This window comes from Numida meleagris, chromosome 19 (assembly GCF_002078875.1).
Source record: "Numida meleagris isolate 19003 breed g44 Domestic line chromosome 19, NumMel1.0, whole genome shotgun sequence".
Classification (NCBI taxonomy): domain Eukaryota; kingdom Metazoa; phylum Chordata; class Aves; order Galliformes; family Numididae; genus Numida; species Numida meleagris.
The window spans coordinates 1,559,206-1,576,753 of NC_034427.1; the positions used below are offsets into that span (position 1 = coordinate 1,559,206).

A 17,548-nucleotide genomic window follows, 5' to 3' on the forward strand; every position below is an offset into this window, starting at 1 on the left:
CCCATCTGTAATGAAAAAAAAAAAAAAAAAAAAGGAAAAGAATAGAGGAAAAAAAAAGCAAAGCCAAAGGAAGTCACCCTTCATCAGTTGCATTAGAAACACGGCTAGTGCAATTCTTCATTTTTATAATTTCATTATTGCTCATTTTAAGCCCATTTAATACTCCACTATTGTTTTTGTGTGGTTTCAGTTTCTTAACCATGCTTTTTACCTTCCTGAACGCTGATTGTATCACACTGGCATTGTTATGTTAATAACAATCTCACACATATACATATATATAATATTTTGTCCTAACATTGCAAAATGCTTTATGAAGAGAAATTAGCATTGTTACATTTGGGGAAAAGGAGGAAGGAGGTGGTGAACTGACTTTTATATATGGGAACAAGGTGGTGGTAAAAAAATCACAACATCGACTGATTCCCAACCACTTTCCATTCAGTTGCAGGTTTGAACCATGTGTCCCATGAAAAGAAGCCCTTTATAAACACATGCAACTGATCAAAGTTGGAATCTCAAAGTTGCCTGAATGTTCTGTTTTTTCTCTGGAAAACAAAGTGGTTCACGTCTTTAAAGTTAACAGTGCAGTCCCCTCTTGAATGCTTTGATGGATGAGAACATTGATTTCAATCGAGTTAAACGTGATAAAAAGGAATGAGGAGAAAAGTAGAAACCTAGCCACTTACTCATGTTATCATAGAATCCACTCGGATTACGTACTTTGATTTTCAAGATGCATGGTTCCTGTACTGCATGACAGGATAACAATGCTACAGTTTGTACAAAGAATAAAATACATTGCTATATCTAGAGAGTAGTTAGAATATGTAATTCTGTAGTCTTTCTCCTCATGAGTTTGTCAACGGTTTACGGGCAGATTCGGCCCGGTTCTGTGACTAATGGTGCAGGGGGACCACGGACCCACGCCCCGGGAAAGGGGAAAAAGGGCAGGGAGATGGGCCTAAAACAAAACAGCGGCAACGATCTGAGGAGAAACAAACTAACTGACTAAATAAGATATTGGAATGCAAAATAACACAATATAATACAGTATAATACAATATAATTGGAATTAAAGATAATAAATTGAATAAAATGAGAGAGAGTGTCCAAAAAACCAAAAAGGCCTTACACTAATGCTGAAGGCGAGACAGCTAGGGAGAGAGATGCTGCCAGGACGAGCTGAAGGGAAGAGAAGGCGAAAAAAGGGACGTCTCGTGATATGCGAACAGCTTTTATCTTTCCCTCTGAATGGAAAACGGTAACAGAACAGTGAGCCGTCCTCTGGGAAATGCAGTTCTTCTCTTCTGAGAGCCAGGTACCCAGAACTATTCACAGTCCACGGAACTGGAGCATTAACTCTTTAACTCCCGGTGCACTACATGATGTTATGATGTGGAATACCGATAACCAAAAATCATAAAACCAGGACAGAGTTTCAAATTAAAATAAATGAAAAGTCTATGTGGTACTGTCTCTTACAGCCAAGTACCAAGCTAAGTGAATCCAACAGTTTCTGGGACATCTTCAAAAGCATTTGATGCTATTTCCCACAGCATTCTCCGGGATAGACTGGCTTGGACAGATGTACAGTTTGCTGAGCAAAAACTGGCTGGATGGCTGGGCCCAAAGGGTCGTTGTGAATGGTGTTAAATCTGGTTGGTGGCTGTCACAAGTGGTGTTCCTCAGGGCTCAGTATTTTGGCCATTTTCACATTTTTATCACTGATCTTGATGAGGGGATTGAGTGCACCTTCAGCAAATTTGCTGGCAACACCAAGGAGTGCGGATCTGCTTGAGGATAGAAAGGCTCTGATGCGGATGGGAGTATGAAGCAAAGGAGTGTGGCTGAATTCCTCCATACAGAAAAAAAGCATCACCCGCTGACATTCATCAACACTTGCTGAGTGTTTATGGAGACTGAATAGTGGAGGTGAGTGCAATGAGGCGGTGAGTGGCGCGTTTCAGCAGTGGTGACAGCGTTGTGGAAGATAAGCTGTTCTGGACAGCTGTGCAGATTTTTACGAGCACAGTATGCAGGCATAATTTTCAAGCTTATTTTACAGACTTGAAAAAATTCTTGCTCCTGTTTTCAATTAAAGCAGTGTTAGGTTCTTGGATAAAATAACACTATTAGATATATTGTTATGAAGAGGGTTTTCGTGTTGACATGCGCTAGCAAAACTGTAAGTTCACTTCTTAAATTCTGATCTGAAACGACACCAAAACCCCAAACCTGAAGCCAAATGTTTCTGTGGCTGATGGGATGGGGATGGAAGCAGATCAAATTAAGACAGGCAATGCATTGAATACCGTCTAATAGAAGCAGCACATGCCACAGGCCAATGTTTGGTGGCCAGCAAAACAATAACCACAGCATAGACATGCTGTGGGGAAGCCGCAATAGACAGTTTTTACTTTCTGGTGCTGAGGATGTGACTTAGTCACACTACGTCTCTCTGATGCTCACTCCTTCTTCAGTGACCTTCAAAGAGCTTGCAAAGTTTGGAAGTCAGTTATACTTTCTATCCTATGTGCCAGGACTCAAAAGCAGGTTAGGATCGATGTTCTCCTGAAGCCCTGTGTTCCTACATCAATATAAGGGAGAACAAAACAAAGCCTCTTTGTTAAGCTTGTCATTTTACTTAGTTTGGCAAATTTTAAAAGCAATTGAGGTTTTCTGGGAGAAAGCCAATGAGAATCTGTCTCCACTTAACTCATCACAAATGTTACATAAAATAACCTTGACTGTACATAAGACATTCCTTTGTGTGCAGTGTGAACCCCAGAATTGCTGGTTCTCATCTTTGGCCTTTCAGCGGTGTAGTTAAAAAGAAGTTGCAGACTTAGATGATGCAACCAAAAGGTTCGATGTTTCCTTTACTGCGAAGCCTCCTGAAAACAAGAGACAATTACAGGATGCTTAATTTTTCACAATTCGGAGACCATGAGCATGTCAAAATACAAGTTCTGCTTTCCTTTTCAAAGCTTGTTTGGACACCATAGTTCATCCATGTTCAAGGCCAGGTTGGACGGGGTCCTGAGTTTTCCATGAAGCTCTCTAAATGATGTTTGTAGGCCAAAACTTTTCACTGTCAAAACCTCCCCACTGAGTAAAATTCAGTCCTTTAAAGAAGGTGAAAGTGTGCTTAGGCTGAATGCTGCCCAATTAAATGGTTCTATAAATATTCAGCATTTCAGACACAAGTTTAATCTTTCACTCATTCAGTGTGCCATTTCTGAGAGCACAAGAGCTCTCTGACCCCCCACTATAGGAAAACAAACAGAAGAAGGAGGAACTCAGCATGGCTAAGCAAGGAGCTGCTGGTCAGCTGCTGCTCAAAGTGAGAGGTAAGAAGGAAAAGCACGGGCAGCGGGAGTCAGGGGATGCATGGCCTGGGCAGAGTAAAAGGATGCTGACCGGACATGCAGAGATGGGATCAGGAAAACCAAGGCACAGATGGAACTGAACTTATGAAGGTATGTGAAAAAATAACAAGAAGGGATTCTACAGGTACATTGGTCAGAAGAGAGAGGCCAAGTAGAGTGTCTCCTTCTGGTAAATGAGAAGGGAGAACTGGCTCACCTCTGTGCCCGGGAAAATCATGGAGCAGATCCTATGTGCTATGTCAAGGTACATGTGAGATGAGGAGGTGATCTGAGACAGCCAGCATGGATTCACCAAGGTCAGATCGTGCCTTAACAGTATGATGGCCTTCTGTGATGGAGTGACAACATCAGTGGAGAAAAGAAGGGAACTGATGTTGTCTGCCTGGATTTGTTCAGGGTCCTTTGACATGGTCCTGCATCACATCCTTATCTCTAAATTGGAGAGATATGGATTTGAAGGCTGGACTAGTAGGTTAATAAAGAAATGGTTGGATGGTTGCAGCCAGAGGGTTGTGATCAACAGCTCTACGTCTAGGTAGGGGCCTGTGATGAGCAGTGTTCTTCAAGGGTCCGTCTTGCGACCAGTGCTTCTCCACATCTTCATCAATGACCTAGGCCAGGTATGTGCAACCTGTGGCCCAGCACAGCTCATACTGTGTCCACTCCCTGCCCTGCACCATCATGTTTTTTTGTTTTGCTAACATTGTTTGCCTGGAGAAATTAAATCCAAAGGAGGCAGGCCTGACTAGATACAGGTGAGACATTTCTACATAGAAAGTAGATATCTTGAATGGCTGAAAGATATTTGAAAATCTGTGCGGTTTTCAGCATGAGAAGAAATACTTTGCAACTCTAAGGTTGTTCCAGAATCAATTTTTAATTTCTTGGTTGTTGCTGGAGTGCCTGCTACCTGTGCTCTTGGTAGCACGGTGACAGGGGAGGCAGGAGACAAGGTAACTGGTGTGTTTATGACAAAGAGGGAGGGGAGCAAGCCATTCTCAGTACTAACCTTTGTACAGGTTCTAAATTTAAATAGTTTTATGCCTAGATACTAGGCTATATAGGATAGGCATTAAAGCAAACAGAAGAAGGGAAGTAACTGGAGTCCAAATTGGAAATGATGGCAAGTGTCACTTTAGTAGGGCTAGGATTTCATTCTGTGACTGACTTTGTACTTGTATTGAACTATATTTTGCTTACAGAAGAGGTGTAAGCAGCACAATCTCCTTGGGATCCAAGATGCCACAAAGGAGCAAGGATGAGAAATCACTACAGATTGGCTCTCAGACAGCCCTTCTTTGTGGGTCTGCCTGCTCTGGCCATGATACTCGGTAACTCAGCTACACACTGCTGCTTGGGCTGCAGATGAATGGTGAGTTATCCTTTCATGTGTCAGCTTCTAGGGTCATAAATCCACAAGAATATTGGCACCATATTTTGGATCTGTGATCTACAGACCCTTGTGCTCCTGTTGGCTGACTATTGTGACACCTCTGTGAACTACATGCAACCGGGAATGCAGTCTGACAAATCCCCCAGTCTCGGCTCAGAAGAGGCAGGTTTATGCCTTCTCTTGGCAGGAACTGGCACTAGATATATACCTTATCTTACTAAAGCCATGTACAAAATGGCTTCAGGGGCCCTGTTCCATATCCTGTGTCTACAAAATTTCTTCCTCGCTGTCTAGATATTGTTTAACTATCCTTATTCCAGGATAGGAACACAGCCACCCACTCTTGAAGATCAGCTTCAGAAGCAAACCATCAGCCATGTGAACTAAAGCAATGGTTGTGATAAGCATCTTGGCATCTTGACAAGGATGGTTCTTTGGCTTGAGTACTGGAACAGCAATCCTGCACTTAGATCATACCTTTGCATCCACACTATAAAAAAAGATGAGCATATCTGTCAGTACCTGGGTCTGTAGAGGGAGAACAATATCGAGAGAGAACCAGTGTTTCACCCATCCCTGAATATCTTTCTCCAGGGAATGCATTCCTTCTGGACGCTGGCAAGACTGCAAATGGGAGCTTGAATGGACATGGTAAAGGAATGTTTAGATTCAACAGTGTGGTCCGACATAGCAGCCTGGGACTTCTTGGCAAAGTCATGTGTTTTCTTCTCAAACTGGGTGTTCTCGGATAGTGAATGATCTAGAGCATCTCTTTGGTTGTGCGGGTGTTCTCCCAGGAACTGGGATCAGCTCTGCCCATTAGCTCCATGCAGCTCACCAAGCCATCTTGCAAAGACAAAAAGTTGAAAGAAATCACAAATCAGGACTGCTTGGAAAACCTGTACCAATAAATCAACCAATAAATCTGACTTAGTAATACCAGATGTGAGCCTGCTTTTAGAAAGAAAACATGCAGAATGTACCTAAAGAATAAAAATTAAAATAAACAAAAAACAACCAACCTGGGAAGCACCTATAGTACAAATGATCTAGCAGCTAAAGCAGTGTCCTATGGCCTCTGCTGCAGGTGACTTAATTGTTTGAGAGTCTTCCCTTGAATCGCATCTGATGCAAATTGTGTTAAGCTTGATTAGGGGAGCTAGAGGAATTTTAAAAGTATATTTTTAATATTATTTTAAAAAAAAATATTTTACATATATATATTATATCTGGAGGCTGTGAAGCATGATTTTTTTTCTTTTTTTCTTAACAGAGACTAGTAGAAAAGCAGCTATAAACAGAGTTGGTTGGTTGCAGGTATGGAACCGACTGCACTGAGACCTGCTCCTTTGTGCAGCAGTGCTATGGCTGGTGGCCTTGGCACATGTATTTTCCCCCCAACCTCTGTATTGGTGACAGAGTTCTGGGAGGAACAATAAACTCAACTCCTCCAGATTCTGACACTGAAGTGCATTACTACAGTTCCTCCATTTTACCTAGCACAGCTACCTTGTGGCTTACTTCTTCTGGTGATCTCCAAAGTATTGGTGTATTTTTCATCTTCTACTTGTAAGTAGATCTGCAGTCTTTAGAGTGGAAAACATCTAATCCTTGTTTTTAAGCACTAGCTGTTCCCAGTGTTACAGTTCTGTTGAGTTTGAATGTTTTTGATCTCATATTGCCTCCTGGGATCAGTGGTACACTGGTTGGCCAAATATCCCTGCAATGAATTAGACTGATACTAAGATTTTACAATTAAAGCAACAAAAACCAGAAAAATGGGAGGTACCAGAAAATCTGTTCAAACCAGGCCTCTCTACCCAGCACCTAGCAGAGCACCTGCATCTGGAAGCATTCAGGCTCCTAACTGGGAGCTCTGAACCTCGCCCTGGAGAAGCTGCTCTCACCAGCAGTCCAGGGAACCTTGGGAATGATGGAAGCTTTGAAGCTGGAAGCCTAAATATTGCTGCTGGGTCTATGATAGTTGATTGCTAGATAGGATGAAGTACTGTAAATTGCTACATACTTTGTCTCCTTTTTTCCATGCTTAAAAAATCAGAAGAAAAAATATCACAGGATGTAGCTCTTGTTTTTAGAACAGCATGACATGGAGCGACTCAATACACGTACATGTAAATGATCAGTCCTACTGCTCCAGGTCTGTTAGTGCTAATATTGTCTGCAGGGCTCTGCTGTTCTTCTAAGGATGAAGCTGTTTCAAATAAAAGATCAACAACATTTTTGCAAGGCTGACTTTGAACTCATAGCTATGGCTCTCAGGCCTTCCCTGAGTGCGCACACAGCCATCTCCAGCTGTGCACTAGGTGGAGACAAAAGGATAGCGGATGTTGACCTGCGATATTAAGGTTATTGGAGCCAGCTGTATTAATTGCTTGTGGAGTTAGGTGTCCCTGCTTGGGATTTGTCTCCAACAGAGGAAACTGCTGACTTGCCCAGCTCTGTTAGTATAGCACACCCTGGGCTGTAACTGGTACTGTATTAGGCCATGCTTCTGCTCTATTTCAGGCTGTGATTATTGGCTCCTGCTTGATTGATATATTCAGTCCCAGTGGATTGCAGAAAACCTTGACTGGCCTTTCCCATCTTCTGCAGGAGTGCATTTTTAATGCACTTCGTTTAACTAATTTCTAGTAACAGGTCCTGCTGGTTGCTACACATCACATTACAGAGAAAGGGGAGAGATCCAAGTTATAAGACACTGGGAAAAGTTCTAACACAGTATATTCTGCTAATAAGACCAGGCTGAAGGTATATGTGACAGAGGAGATTACTAATGCAGAACTTAGTGGGTGGGGGCTTGCTGTGGAGCAAGCCCTGCAACACTGAGTGCAGAGATTTCCTTATGTAAATACAACATGACCAGCATGTCATATCCTGTGGTTTCAGAACTCACATGTCAGAAGACAACCTGAGTGAGAATCTACTTTATCTCTTCACTAACAGTGGGACTGCATCAACAGCTAAGCCTGGAAATGCTAATTAGCTACTGGGGCTAGGATAGTGGTGTAGTTACTTTGTGATGTTCAAGAGAATTGTTGCATTTTAGGTGGGAACTTGTTCAAGGACTGCTCCTGTTTCTATAGCATCATGTTAGAGGCAGAGATTACACCAGAAAGCATGAACAGTGATAAGGTGTATGACAAGTCTGGAATAGATCTCTCCCTTCCTAGTGTCCTCTCACGTGTCACCTGAGAAGAGATGGACAGCCTCCTTGCTGCTTTCAGGCAGCAGTAAAGCAGTGAGAAGGCATCAGCCTTCTTTTCTCCAGAGTAAGCAGCCCCATTTCTCTCAGCTGCTCCTCATAATTCTCTTTCTCTAGTTCATTCATTGCTCACAATGAGATGCAGCTCCTGCAGTTGCGAATGGTCACTATGTTACCCAAACTTCAAAAGCAAAGGGAGTATGAGTCCAATGAAAGTACAGAAACATATTTGGAGCTGAAAGCTTCTGTTTGTGGTACTTTAAATAAGAGTGGCTTCAAACTGTAACGTGGTTGCATTTAAAGCAGCTTTAATTTGATGGCCTGACCCCAGGCATGTGTCTTTGCCTAGCTTTAGGATATGTAGGCTTGGGAACAGCACGGGATTTGTTGCTAGCTCTTGTAAGGCAATCAGGAGTAATCTGGGAAAGAAGGGATATAGCTAACAAAAAGTGCTTGTCAGGAACTTGGTCTTTGCTAATGTAACTCCCTGACACCTTTCCCTGGGAATAACACAAAAGGAGGTTTAAATTAATGAAAACCTATGGGAAGCATTAGAACAATAACACAGCAAATATGAGCTCACATATGGAAATATGAGGGGTTGGGAGTGATATGGAGTAAGTCTCCAGTATGTGGCCTGCTGGATCCCTGTGTAGAGATTAGAAACAAAAAGGTGTACTACCAGCAGAGTAAGAACAAGGACTTCTGCATCACAGATTTAGCAACCCAACATCCTGATCCTTTCTCTCTGAGAAAGACAAAATATCCTTGGCCACAATGGAAAGGCTGGAACCAACCCACAGGGGCTTCTTAGATAGGAAATAGTACAGTGTGCATGCTAGCAGGGATCCAGTTTGGTATGCCCTGAAAACAGATGGCAAAACTCACCAGATAACTCATTTTTGTTTACTAATCCTTCTTATTTAATTTGTTATGTAGCAATTGTGTTAACATTGTACACTTGTGTTAACATTTTTATTAATAGGATTTGGTATTAAATTTTATTAAATTTATTATGGACCAAAAAGCAGCCCTTGTTGAGCATAAATAAATGCTGGTAGCATACTGACACAGTGTTTGGGACAAAGTGGTTCATTCAGTACAGTAAACTTAGTGAATGCATTACTTGCTCCACAACTAAGAAGAGAAGTGTTAGTACAAGTTGTCTTTACAACCACAGGACAGCATTTTTCCAGTTCCCCAAGGATTTTACAGTACCCATCTACGTCATCCTTCCACCAAACGGATGCAGAAAAATATATTGAAAGTCAACAAAACCCACGTTTCATGTACAGATGATCTAGTGTTTCATGGTCAAGCTCAAATAGAAGTTAAAATGTCAACAAAACAAATGTTAGCTGTAATATGGAACAGGATTCAAAGCGAGTTGGGAAGATGTCCAGCTGGTACAGACTAAAAATAAAATGCCTAGGACAGGAAGACTTTCTTCAGAGGGGTTCCTCTAGAGACATGCATGCACCTTCATACCAGCAGTAGTGCACGAGGACTGCCTGAACCAGGCAGATCCGATCTGCGTGAGCCTTAGATCCTCCTGTCTCTAGATCCTCATCACGTTTCCCCTTTGCAGAAACATCCCCAGTGGCATTTCAGCAATGAGAGCAATGCTGCCACTCAGCTGAGTATGAATAAGAAGAACAGGGAGTATCTATGTGTAAGCTGTTCCATCATACCCTATGCTTATGTTAATTTCTCTTTACACTGTTTATGTTTCTTCATCAACAATGAAAACAACTGAATCCCATGCAGGCAAATAGAGAAGTCCTACCTGTTTGCAGGTAGAGGTCCATCCTTCTGTCATTCAGTCTTATCTTGAGAGGCCCACCGGGCAATGGAGGTTTGTTTAATTTGTTACCTGCGAAACCACGCAGAATTATGTTGATGAAAATAAGCAGGGAATATGAAATGAAATCCTTCACATTTAGGAATACGAGAAGCCCTCAAAAGAGCAAATAGTCCTAACAACCTCAGAAATCACCTAAGAAAAGATTAAGGTCATGATCTTAAACAGGGATATTCAACTACATTAGACTTCATATAAATCTTAAATAGCTTAAAATCAGTTTATCTTAAAGAATTATTGCAGGCTAAATTATAAAGGTAAGCACATTATTTTCTTAATTCTTCCCTCTTCTCAATTTTAAGTGCATGCAACTACAGGCATATGTGCTATATTTAAAATGATTTTTTTTTTTTAACGTTTCTATTGCATACCTCAAGCATGAGATTCTTAGATAAAAACCTCAATAACAGCTGACAAAAACTTGACCCAGCTCATATCTTATTGCTATCCCAGAAAAAACTGATAGGGTCTGTACAAGCCATACCAGGTAGAACCTCAGCTAACAAAGCCACAGCACTTAAATAGCTATAGACCCAGAAAGCCCTTGGGCAGCAACATGTGGTTCCTGTCCTGCTGCCCTCTCATGAGGCACCGTGAGACGGCACCATGATGCCTGGCTACATCTTGGCACTGCACTGCATCGTGAGTGTAGCTCTTACATGAATTCTGCTCCTGCTCCTGCTCTACATCTATGCTAACGAAGGGCAATTTTGTTTCTGCTACAGACATCTGGGGGAGAGAACTTTCCTTCAGAAGTTTTGAATGCACCCTGGCTCATTCCTGAGCCTCTACAGGATGGAGCACATGGAAAGCAGGATCAGTGCTGTTGAACTACAATGGCAAGGCGCTTCTATAAAATGTTAATGAGCAAAGAGTGCACTGGTCCAGCTTTAGACGTTGATTTTTTCAGATTTCTAATTGGACCACAAATCAGGCATGAATTAATGCAAATTGGAAACAGATTTTTCACATCTCACACAAATGAAGCGGCCAAGGCAGAGAAGAGACCAGATGGCAGGCTTTAAAAATTAGGTGTGGAGATGGGAAACCTGCAGGAGATTAAGGGAGAAGATAAACCTTTGCAGCTGGACTTCTTTTCCCTGCTTTTGTTTCTGAGGTTCTAGAAATTTTCCCTCTCTCCCCCTTCCTTGCCAAGAATTCATTATATTCCCTAATATCCTAGGCTTTACATTTGATACAGAAAAATATGTCTGGTCCTTCCTTGTTCTTTTTAGTTATCTCTTTATTTTCCCCACCCTCTATTTCTTCCTTTGTTTTTGCTTCCCCCTCACCAGTTTTCTCCCTGTTTTTCTTTTATGTACAGATTCAGATTTCAAAAACTGGTGCTGATATAATACAGCAAAATAACTGATATAATGAATATATCACTTCAGAGTCATAGACTCTTCATCCTCTCCAAATATTTTTTTGTTTGCAAGACAAAAGTCTGCATGCTGGGGGTCATTTGTACTAGATCACTTACCGAAATCAGCTATTTTTTCTGATATGATTGTTGAAACTTCTGTCATAGACACACATGGCACTACAGATAAAAATGTGTCTCAATGTGCTGTACCTCAGCAAATGAAAACGAGCTGTTTCTTGGAGTCATTGCTGGCTGCTTAATGGTGAGGTTCTGGTCCTCTCTTATGTTCATCCTTCGTATATTGAATTAATAAAAATGTGTGTGTTCTCAGATCAGCCTTATTCAAGCTCTGCCAATTGTACTAAAAATGAAATAGTAGGGATATTACAAAATATTTTATTAACAAGGAGGTAAGGTTACTGCATCCTTTGTAGTTACCATGTCAGATACACAATACACTGCTTTAGTTCCTTCCTAAATCTATCAAAAAATGCTTATTTTTCATTATTTTGAAGTACCAGATTTAAAGCTTCACTGTGGGCAAACATACTGAGTTTTAAGCACATGTGAGCAGGAAACAGCAAACAACTTCCATGTAATGCTTAGGATACATCTTGGGTGGTGCACAGCTCTGGCATCAGCATGGCTCTGCATGGCTGCAGTGCTGTGGACCTGGCGTCTTGCCTCTTTTATGTAGTTGATATTTAATATGTGATTCTGATCTCAGTTCACTGACTGCCACACCAGGCACAGAAAAATGGTCTTTGCAGCCCTTAGAACTAATTTGGACTCACTAGTGTCACCTAGTTTCCCTTGACAGGCCTGTCTAAAAGGCAGTGCATCCGATGGAGCACACAACTGCAGCTTCTCTCTTGAAAATCCCGGAATGTATGATAGTACCTCTGTGACGGTGACATGAATCATCCAGGAGATACCACAAGTAGCAAGGCAATCCATTTTCCTCATCCAGAGAAACTAAGAAATACAGAAAAGTGGGCAAGACATAAGTTGTGACTACACAAAATACGTCCAGCTTGGCACTGGGCTAGTGACTCACCCAGCTCAGGCAGCCATCAGCAGGTCAGAGTGCTGGCAGGGCCTTGTTCATGGAGCAGTCCTCTTTCTGGGAAACAGAGATATTCTGGTTATGCACGTAAGCCTCTAGGCCTTCTGGCCTTCCTCTTAAACTCTTAACTACGATTTTATTTCATGACTGCGGATTTCAAATTTATTTCATTGAAGTAATGAAACGTTTTTTTCATTCATTTCAAATCTGTTGCCTTTCACATTTTTGTATCTTCCCTTGCTATTTATTAGAGATATCTACACCAATTTTCACAATAACAGTCATGAGACTTAATATACACTTTTTTTTCATGTTTCCACCTGTTCTTTTATATCGTTTCTTATTGGAATTAAATAATTAGTAGAACTGTACTCCTACAGTTTATGTAATTAACATGCGAGAGACATTTCAGTGCTAAGTACTTGTGGAAAGTTTGTTGTTTTCATCTTTTTTGTGTGTGTGTCATTTGCTGAGCTAAATATTTACATTTCTTTGAATGAAGAGAAAGTATTTTTAGTCAGAAATATATATGTATTTATATATTGCAAATTGCTCTATTTCCACAAAATCGTACTAAACAGACCTTTGTTTTAGATTCCATTGAGGGAAATAGCTTGATTCAAATTGCAGAGAACAGAATCCAGTTAAAGAAGGAATGAAAATTAAAGTCATTTAATTTTGGCTCAGGTCAAACATCAAGTTTCCTATTTGGGACCACTCTATCAATAAATAAGAATTCTTACATTGTTGCTGAAACCTCATGCAGACTTGGTTACACCTTTTAAAAAGCCTATCAATTAGAAGAAAAGATGTTAATGTCTGAAGAACCACTTGCTTTTGAAATCTTCCATTAGAAGCAAATGAAAAGTTTCTTCAAATTCAAAAGGATGAATTGAGCATACTTTTGATCATAAAATAAAAATTGTCCAGAAACCCGCTAGAGTTTTCCGTGATTTTTCAGAAAAGTCATCTAAACTGCTGGGGAGTAACAAGATAATCTCAAGAATAAAATTTTGCATGAGTGCTCGCAGATGTGTTATGTGACATCAAATAACTTCAGGACAGAAGGACTATCTGCTTTCCTAACTTCTGTTAGAGTGCTGACAGTCCTGTTTCTGACTTTCTCTCCCTATAGCGTTTCCTTAAGTGTGCTTTCTCCATCTTTCTTTGGAAGTCTTCCTTTTGAAGGTTGAAAGAGCCATTCTTTGCCAAAGAAAATCAACATTATTTGTCTAGGGTAGATTTGTCATCTTCTTCCACCTCTCTAACCTTACAGGTCAAGGGTGTCACCCTTATTCCTCTCCTTTAAAACAGTGCTGGGGCTACCATTGTATGCTAGGAAGTGCTTGATCCTAACTAATGTTAGAGATTATTATAAACACCATTTATAGCATTTTAAATGATGGAAAAATCAGTGGAGGCAAAAAGACAGAGACTGAGAAACATAAGTTAAAACGCTCAGGAATGTAAAAATGGACTGACAAAGGCATCAGCTACTCCCTGTCTGTTTAGAAGTCTTTGTATCAGCAGAATCTAGGGAGTCCTAATAAAACATCTCGAGACAAAATTGAGTTTTGCTGTATGCCCATTTGCATATGCAGAGTTACAAAACTGCACAAACTTCAGAATCTCCAGATATTTCTGTTTGCTGCAGTGCCTCTTTTAATACTGATATTGTTTTTCTAACAGTAAATCAATGCACTAGAAAGTACCATTTGCTGCTCACAAATCCATTAGAATCTATCTTTTCCTAATCTCTTCTTTTCTTGTAATGTTCTACTTAAGATGGAAGACCGTGGTAGGTCAGGTAGGTCAGGTTGGCCAGTCTCCGGAAGGAAACGCAGATATGTTGAGAATGCAGCTTTGACCATGTTGACCTGGGGAAATGGAAGGTTTGCTGGGGAGTTACAGTTGTTGAGGTTTATGAATTTAAGCATCTGGAACAATTCAGTATTTTTCCTCCAGGGACGCAGCCTCAGTGGAGCAATTTGTGCAAAACTGGCATGAGTTCAATAGGAAATCCTACAGAAATCGAATAAAATGGGAAGGAATAGAGCAGGCTCAAGCTGCAACTTGCAACTGGAAGAACACTTAGTTGATTAAAGATGTGTTAGCCATCTCCTAAATTGGGTCAGATTCACTTCCAAAGCCTGTTGTTCACCCCCAATGCATTTCATGCATGTTTTGTTGTGTGTTTTGTCTGCTGATCTTGGAGACAGGCACCTCAGATTCCCACGGAGGTGGACAGTAGGAGCTAAGGACATTGCAAAACTCAGTAATCCTGGCTTTGTATTGCAGTGTTCCCATGATAATGGCATGCAATGCCCATCCTACTCCAAGCTGTGGAGACTAGTGTCCTAATCTGAAAGGACAGAGAGACTTTTAGTATGAGGGCTGCTCTGAAAGTAATGCCTCCTGTTTAAGATTCTGGCACACAACGTCATAGATAGATGTTGGTGGGATGGCAGTAGAGGTTGACCTTTCCGCCAGTATTCCATTACATTTTGTTGCTGTGTGACAGGTGGCAGCAGAGGGGCAGTCTGACAAAATGGCTTCCGACATGGAAGTGTGTATGAAGCAAATGTGTGTGATTGAATTCCTCCATGCAGAAAAAATGGCACCCAGAGACATTCACTGATGCTTGCTGAATGTTTACGGAGACCAAACAGTGGATGTTGGCACAGTGAGATGGCGGGTCGTGTGTTTCAGCAGTGCTGACAGAAATGTGAAAGATGAGTCACGTTCTGGATGGCCATGCACAACTGTCACACCATGAAATGAAGAGTGTCTCCATCAGCTTACGCACGCGCATTGCTGGCTTATGAATTTGGGCTTTAGGTCATTTTATGCACATTTTGAGCTATTGGTTTAGTCCTTAGGACTTGGCAAGATGGGCGTCGTCACATCCCAGCAGATGTGATCAACAAAATTACTGCTGTGTCTCCACTCACTAGCAGGAAAGAGACACAGTCTTTTCTGGGTGTAGCGGGCTTTTGGAGAATGCACGTTCCAAACTGTAGCCTCATTGTAAGCCCCCTTTATCAAGTGACGTGGAAGAAGAATCATTTTACGTGGGGCCCTGAGCAGCAGCAGGCTTTTGAGCAAATTAAACAGGAGATAGCCCGTGCCGTGGCCCTGGGGACAGTACGGATGGGAGAGGATGTAAAGGACATCCTCTACACTGCTGCTGGAGAGAAAGGTCCCACCTGGAGTCTGTGGCAAAGAGCCTCAGGAGAGACCCAAGGCCGACCCCTGGGATTCTGGAGTCGAGCATACAAGAAGTCCGAAGAGTGCTACACTCCAACTGAGAAGGAGATCTTAGCCGCGTAGACCAGTTCTAACTCCCTACATACTGTAGAGGGAGAGAAGGTCCCTGTAGTACACATAAAGAACATGTGGGGAAAGCAGTTTGGGTTCTTCCAGCCTCTGGAAAGGGGAAAGCTCTCTGTGGAGCTGTTTTTGCTCAGGGACCTGGGTCCACTTGGTGGGTGATGGGGAAAAACGGGGATGTCCAGTGTGTACCGCAAGGGAATTTGATGCTGGGGGAGTGCATGCAGTAATTCCATGTACATATAGGCATATAGATATGTGTGTAATGCATGTTAATTATCATTTGTTTGTATATACATATATGTTAAGCATGATGTAGTGATGTGGAATAAGGGGTGGAATGTCATGGTTTTCTGATTTTTTTGTTGTTGGTATTCCACATCATAACATCATGTAAAGCACTGGCGGTTAAAGAGTAAATGTTCTGGTTCTGCGGACTGCCATTTCTGGGTGCTTGGTTCTGAGAGGGGGAGGGGAGGAGCTGCACTCCCCAGGGGTCTTTGTGCCTAGAGGGGCTGGAGCCACCTGGCAGACCGGGAGTCTCTTTCTTCCTACACGGCGGAGAAGCGCGTGGTCCCCCTGCAGCTTATGGAGGAAGAATCTCAGCTCTGAGCTCTCTCTGTTTTGATTTGCTGGCCTCAATTTCAATATCATATTTAGTAAATTAACATTCCTCCTCGGATTGGTGCCGCTGTTTTGTTTTAGATCCGTCTACGATTTCCCTACCTTTCCCCTTTTCCCTTTGTTTTCCCCAGAGCGTGGGTCCCCTGCTGCATTAGCCACAGGACTGGTCCGAGCTGGTCCCTAAACTGCCAACACTTTTTTTTTTCTCCTTTCTCTCTTTTCCGGACCTGTGGGCCTGTGGGCCTGCTGTCCCCCTGTCACGGAAACAGATCCAGAGATAACGCCATGACATCCTGAAATAATGAAATAAGCACTGAGCTAAGACCCGGTGTGAGAGAATCTATAATAAATAAGATGCTCTTTTCTTGCAGGGGGCACGTTCTGCCTTGGAGAGGTCTTCTCATCAGCCTGAGAAACAGTGAAAAGCAAAGGCAAAGAAGTTTTGTGCTCTTTCTTGGTCTCTTGGTGCTCTCCTTTTGAGATATAATTTGCACAGCCAGCAGATTGTCATGGAGGGCTCCTGGGTCTGTTGTGGAGTGGCCAGACATGAGAGCATTGTGATGTCTTCTGTGGAGGTCAAGCTGTAAATGACTGTGAGTAACCTATGTGACTGCAACTCTGTTCCTCATTCAAATTCCAAGTGAGTAAATCACAGCATCTCTTGAAAACTCATGAGCCACTTTTTGTTTCCCCATCATTGCTAGCCTTCAGACCAGGGGCCTCCTGGCAAGGGATATTGAGCAATTAGGACTCTCAATTTGAGCTTTCGTTTTGGTTTGCCTTGAGGAAAGGCTGAAACCAACATCCTGAGGGTGTCTTTTTAATGGGTGTTGAAAGCTATTGTTCTGCCCTTTGGGTGTATTTCTGGGAAGAGTAGTGCTGTTGTTTGTTTTGCTGTCTTAAGTGCTTCCTGATAGAAACCATAACAGAGAAAACTGGTGTGAAGGATGGAAACATAAAATGAGAAGAAAGAGTAAACAGGCACATCTGGCAAGACGTACAGGTTCCAACTAAATGACAAAGAAACTAGGCAAAATATCCCAAAGCTTGAATGTTATTCCTGCACAAGTTCCATGAAAGATGCAACTCTGCAGTGGTCTGCTTTACTCTAACTGCTTAGGGGAAAAAAAGATCATTTCAGTTCTTAACAGCATGCAATTTTTTCCAAGAATCTAGTGAAGTACAACGTGAAAACATAGCAGAGCTTCTGGAAATGTTGAGTTGCTACCACAGCCTCATAGGGAAACCATATGAGTTTCATCTCAAAACAAACCTGAAGAAGAAGGTAATTTT

General features: G+C 41.9%; 1 long non-coding RNA gene across 1 annotated transcript; it reads right to left on the bottom strand.

The window, feature by feature from the left end:
* Window positions 3,941-10,481, bottom strand: LOC110408296. The gene is made up of 3 exons (XR_002444284.1): window positions 10,241-10,481; window positions 9,795-9,881; window positions 3,941-5,631 (listed from the first exon to the last, which is right to left on the bottom strand). It is a non-coding gene; the product is annotated as an uncharacterized LOC110408296 (long non-coding RNA).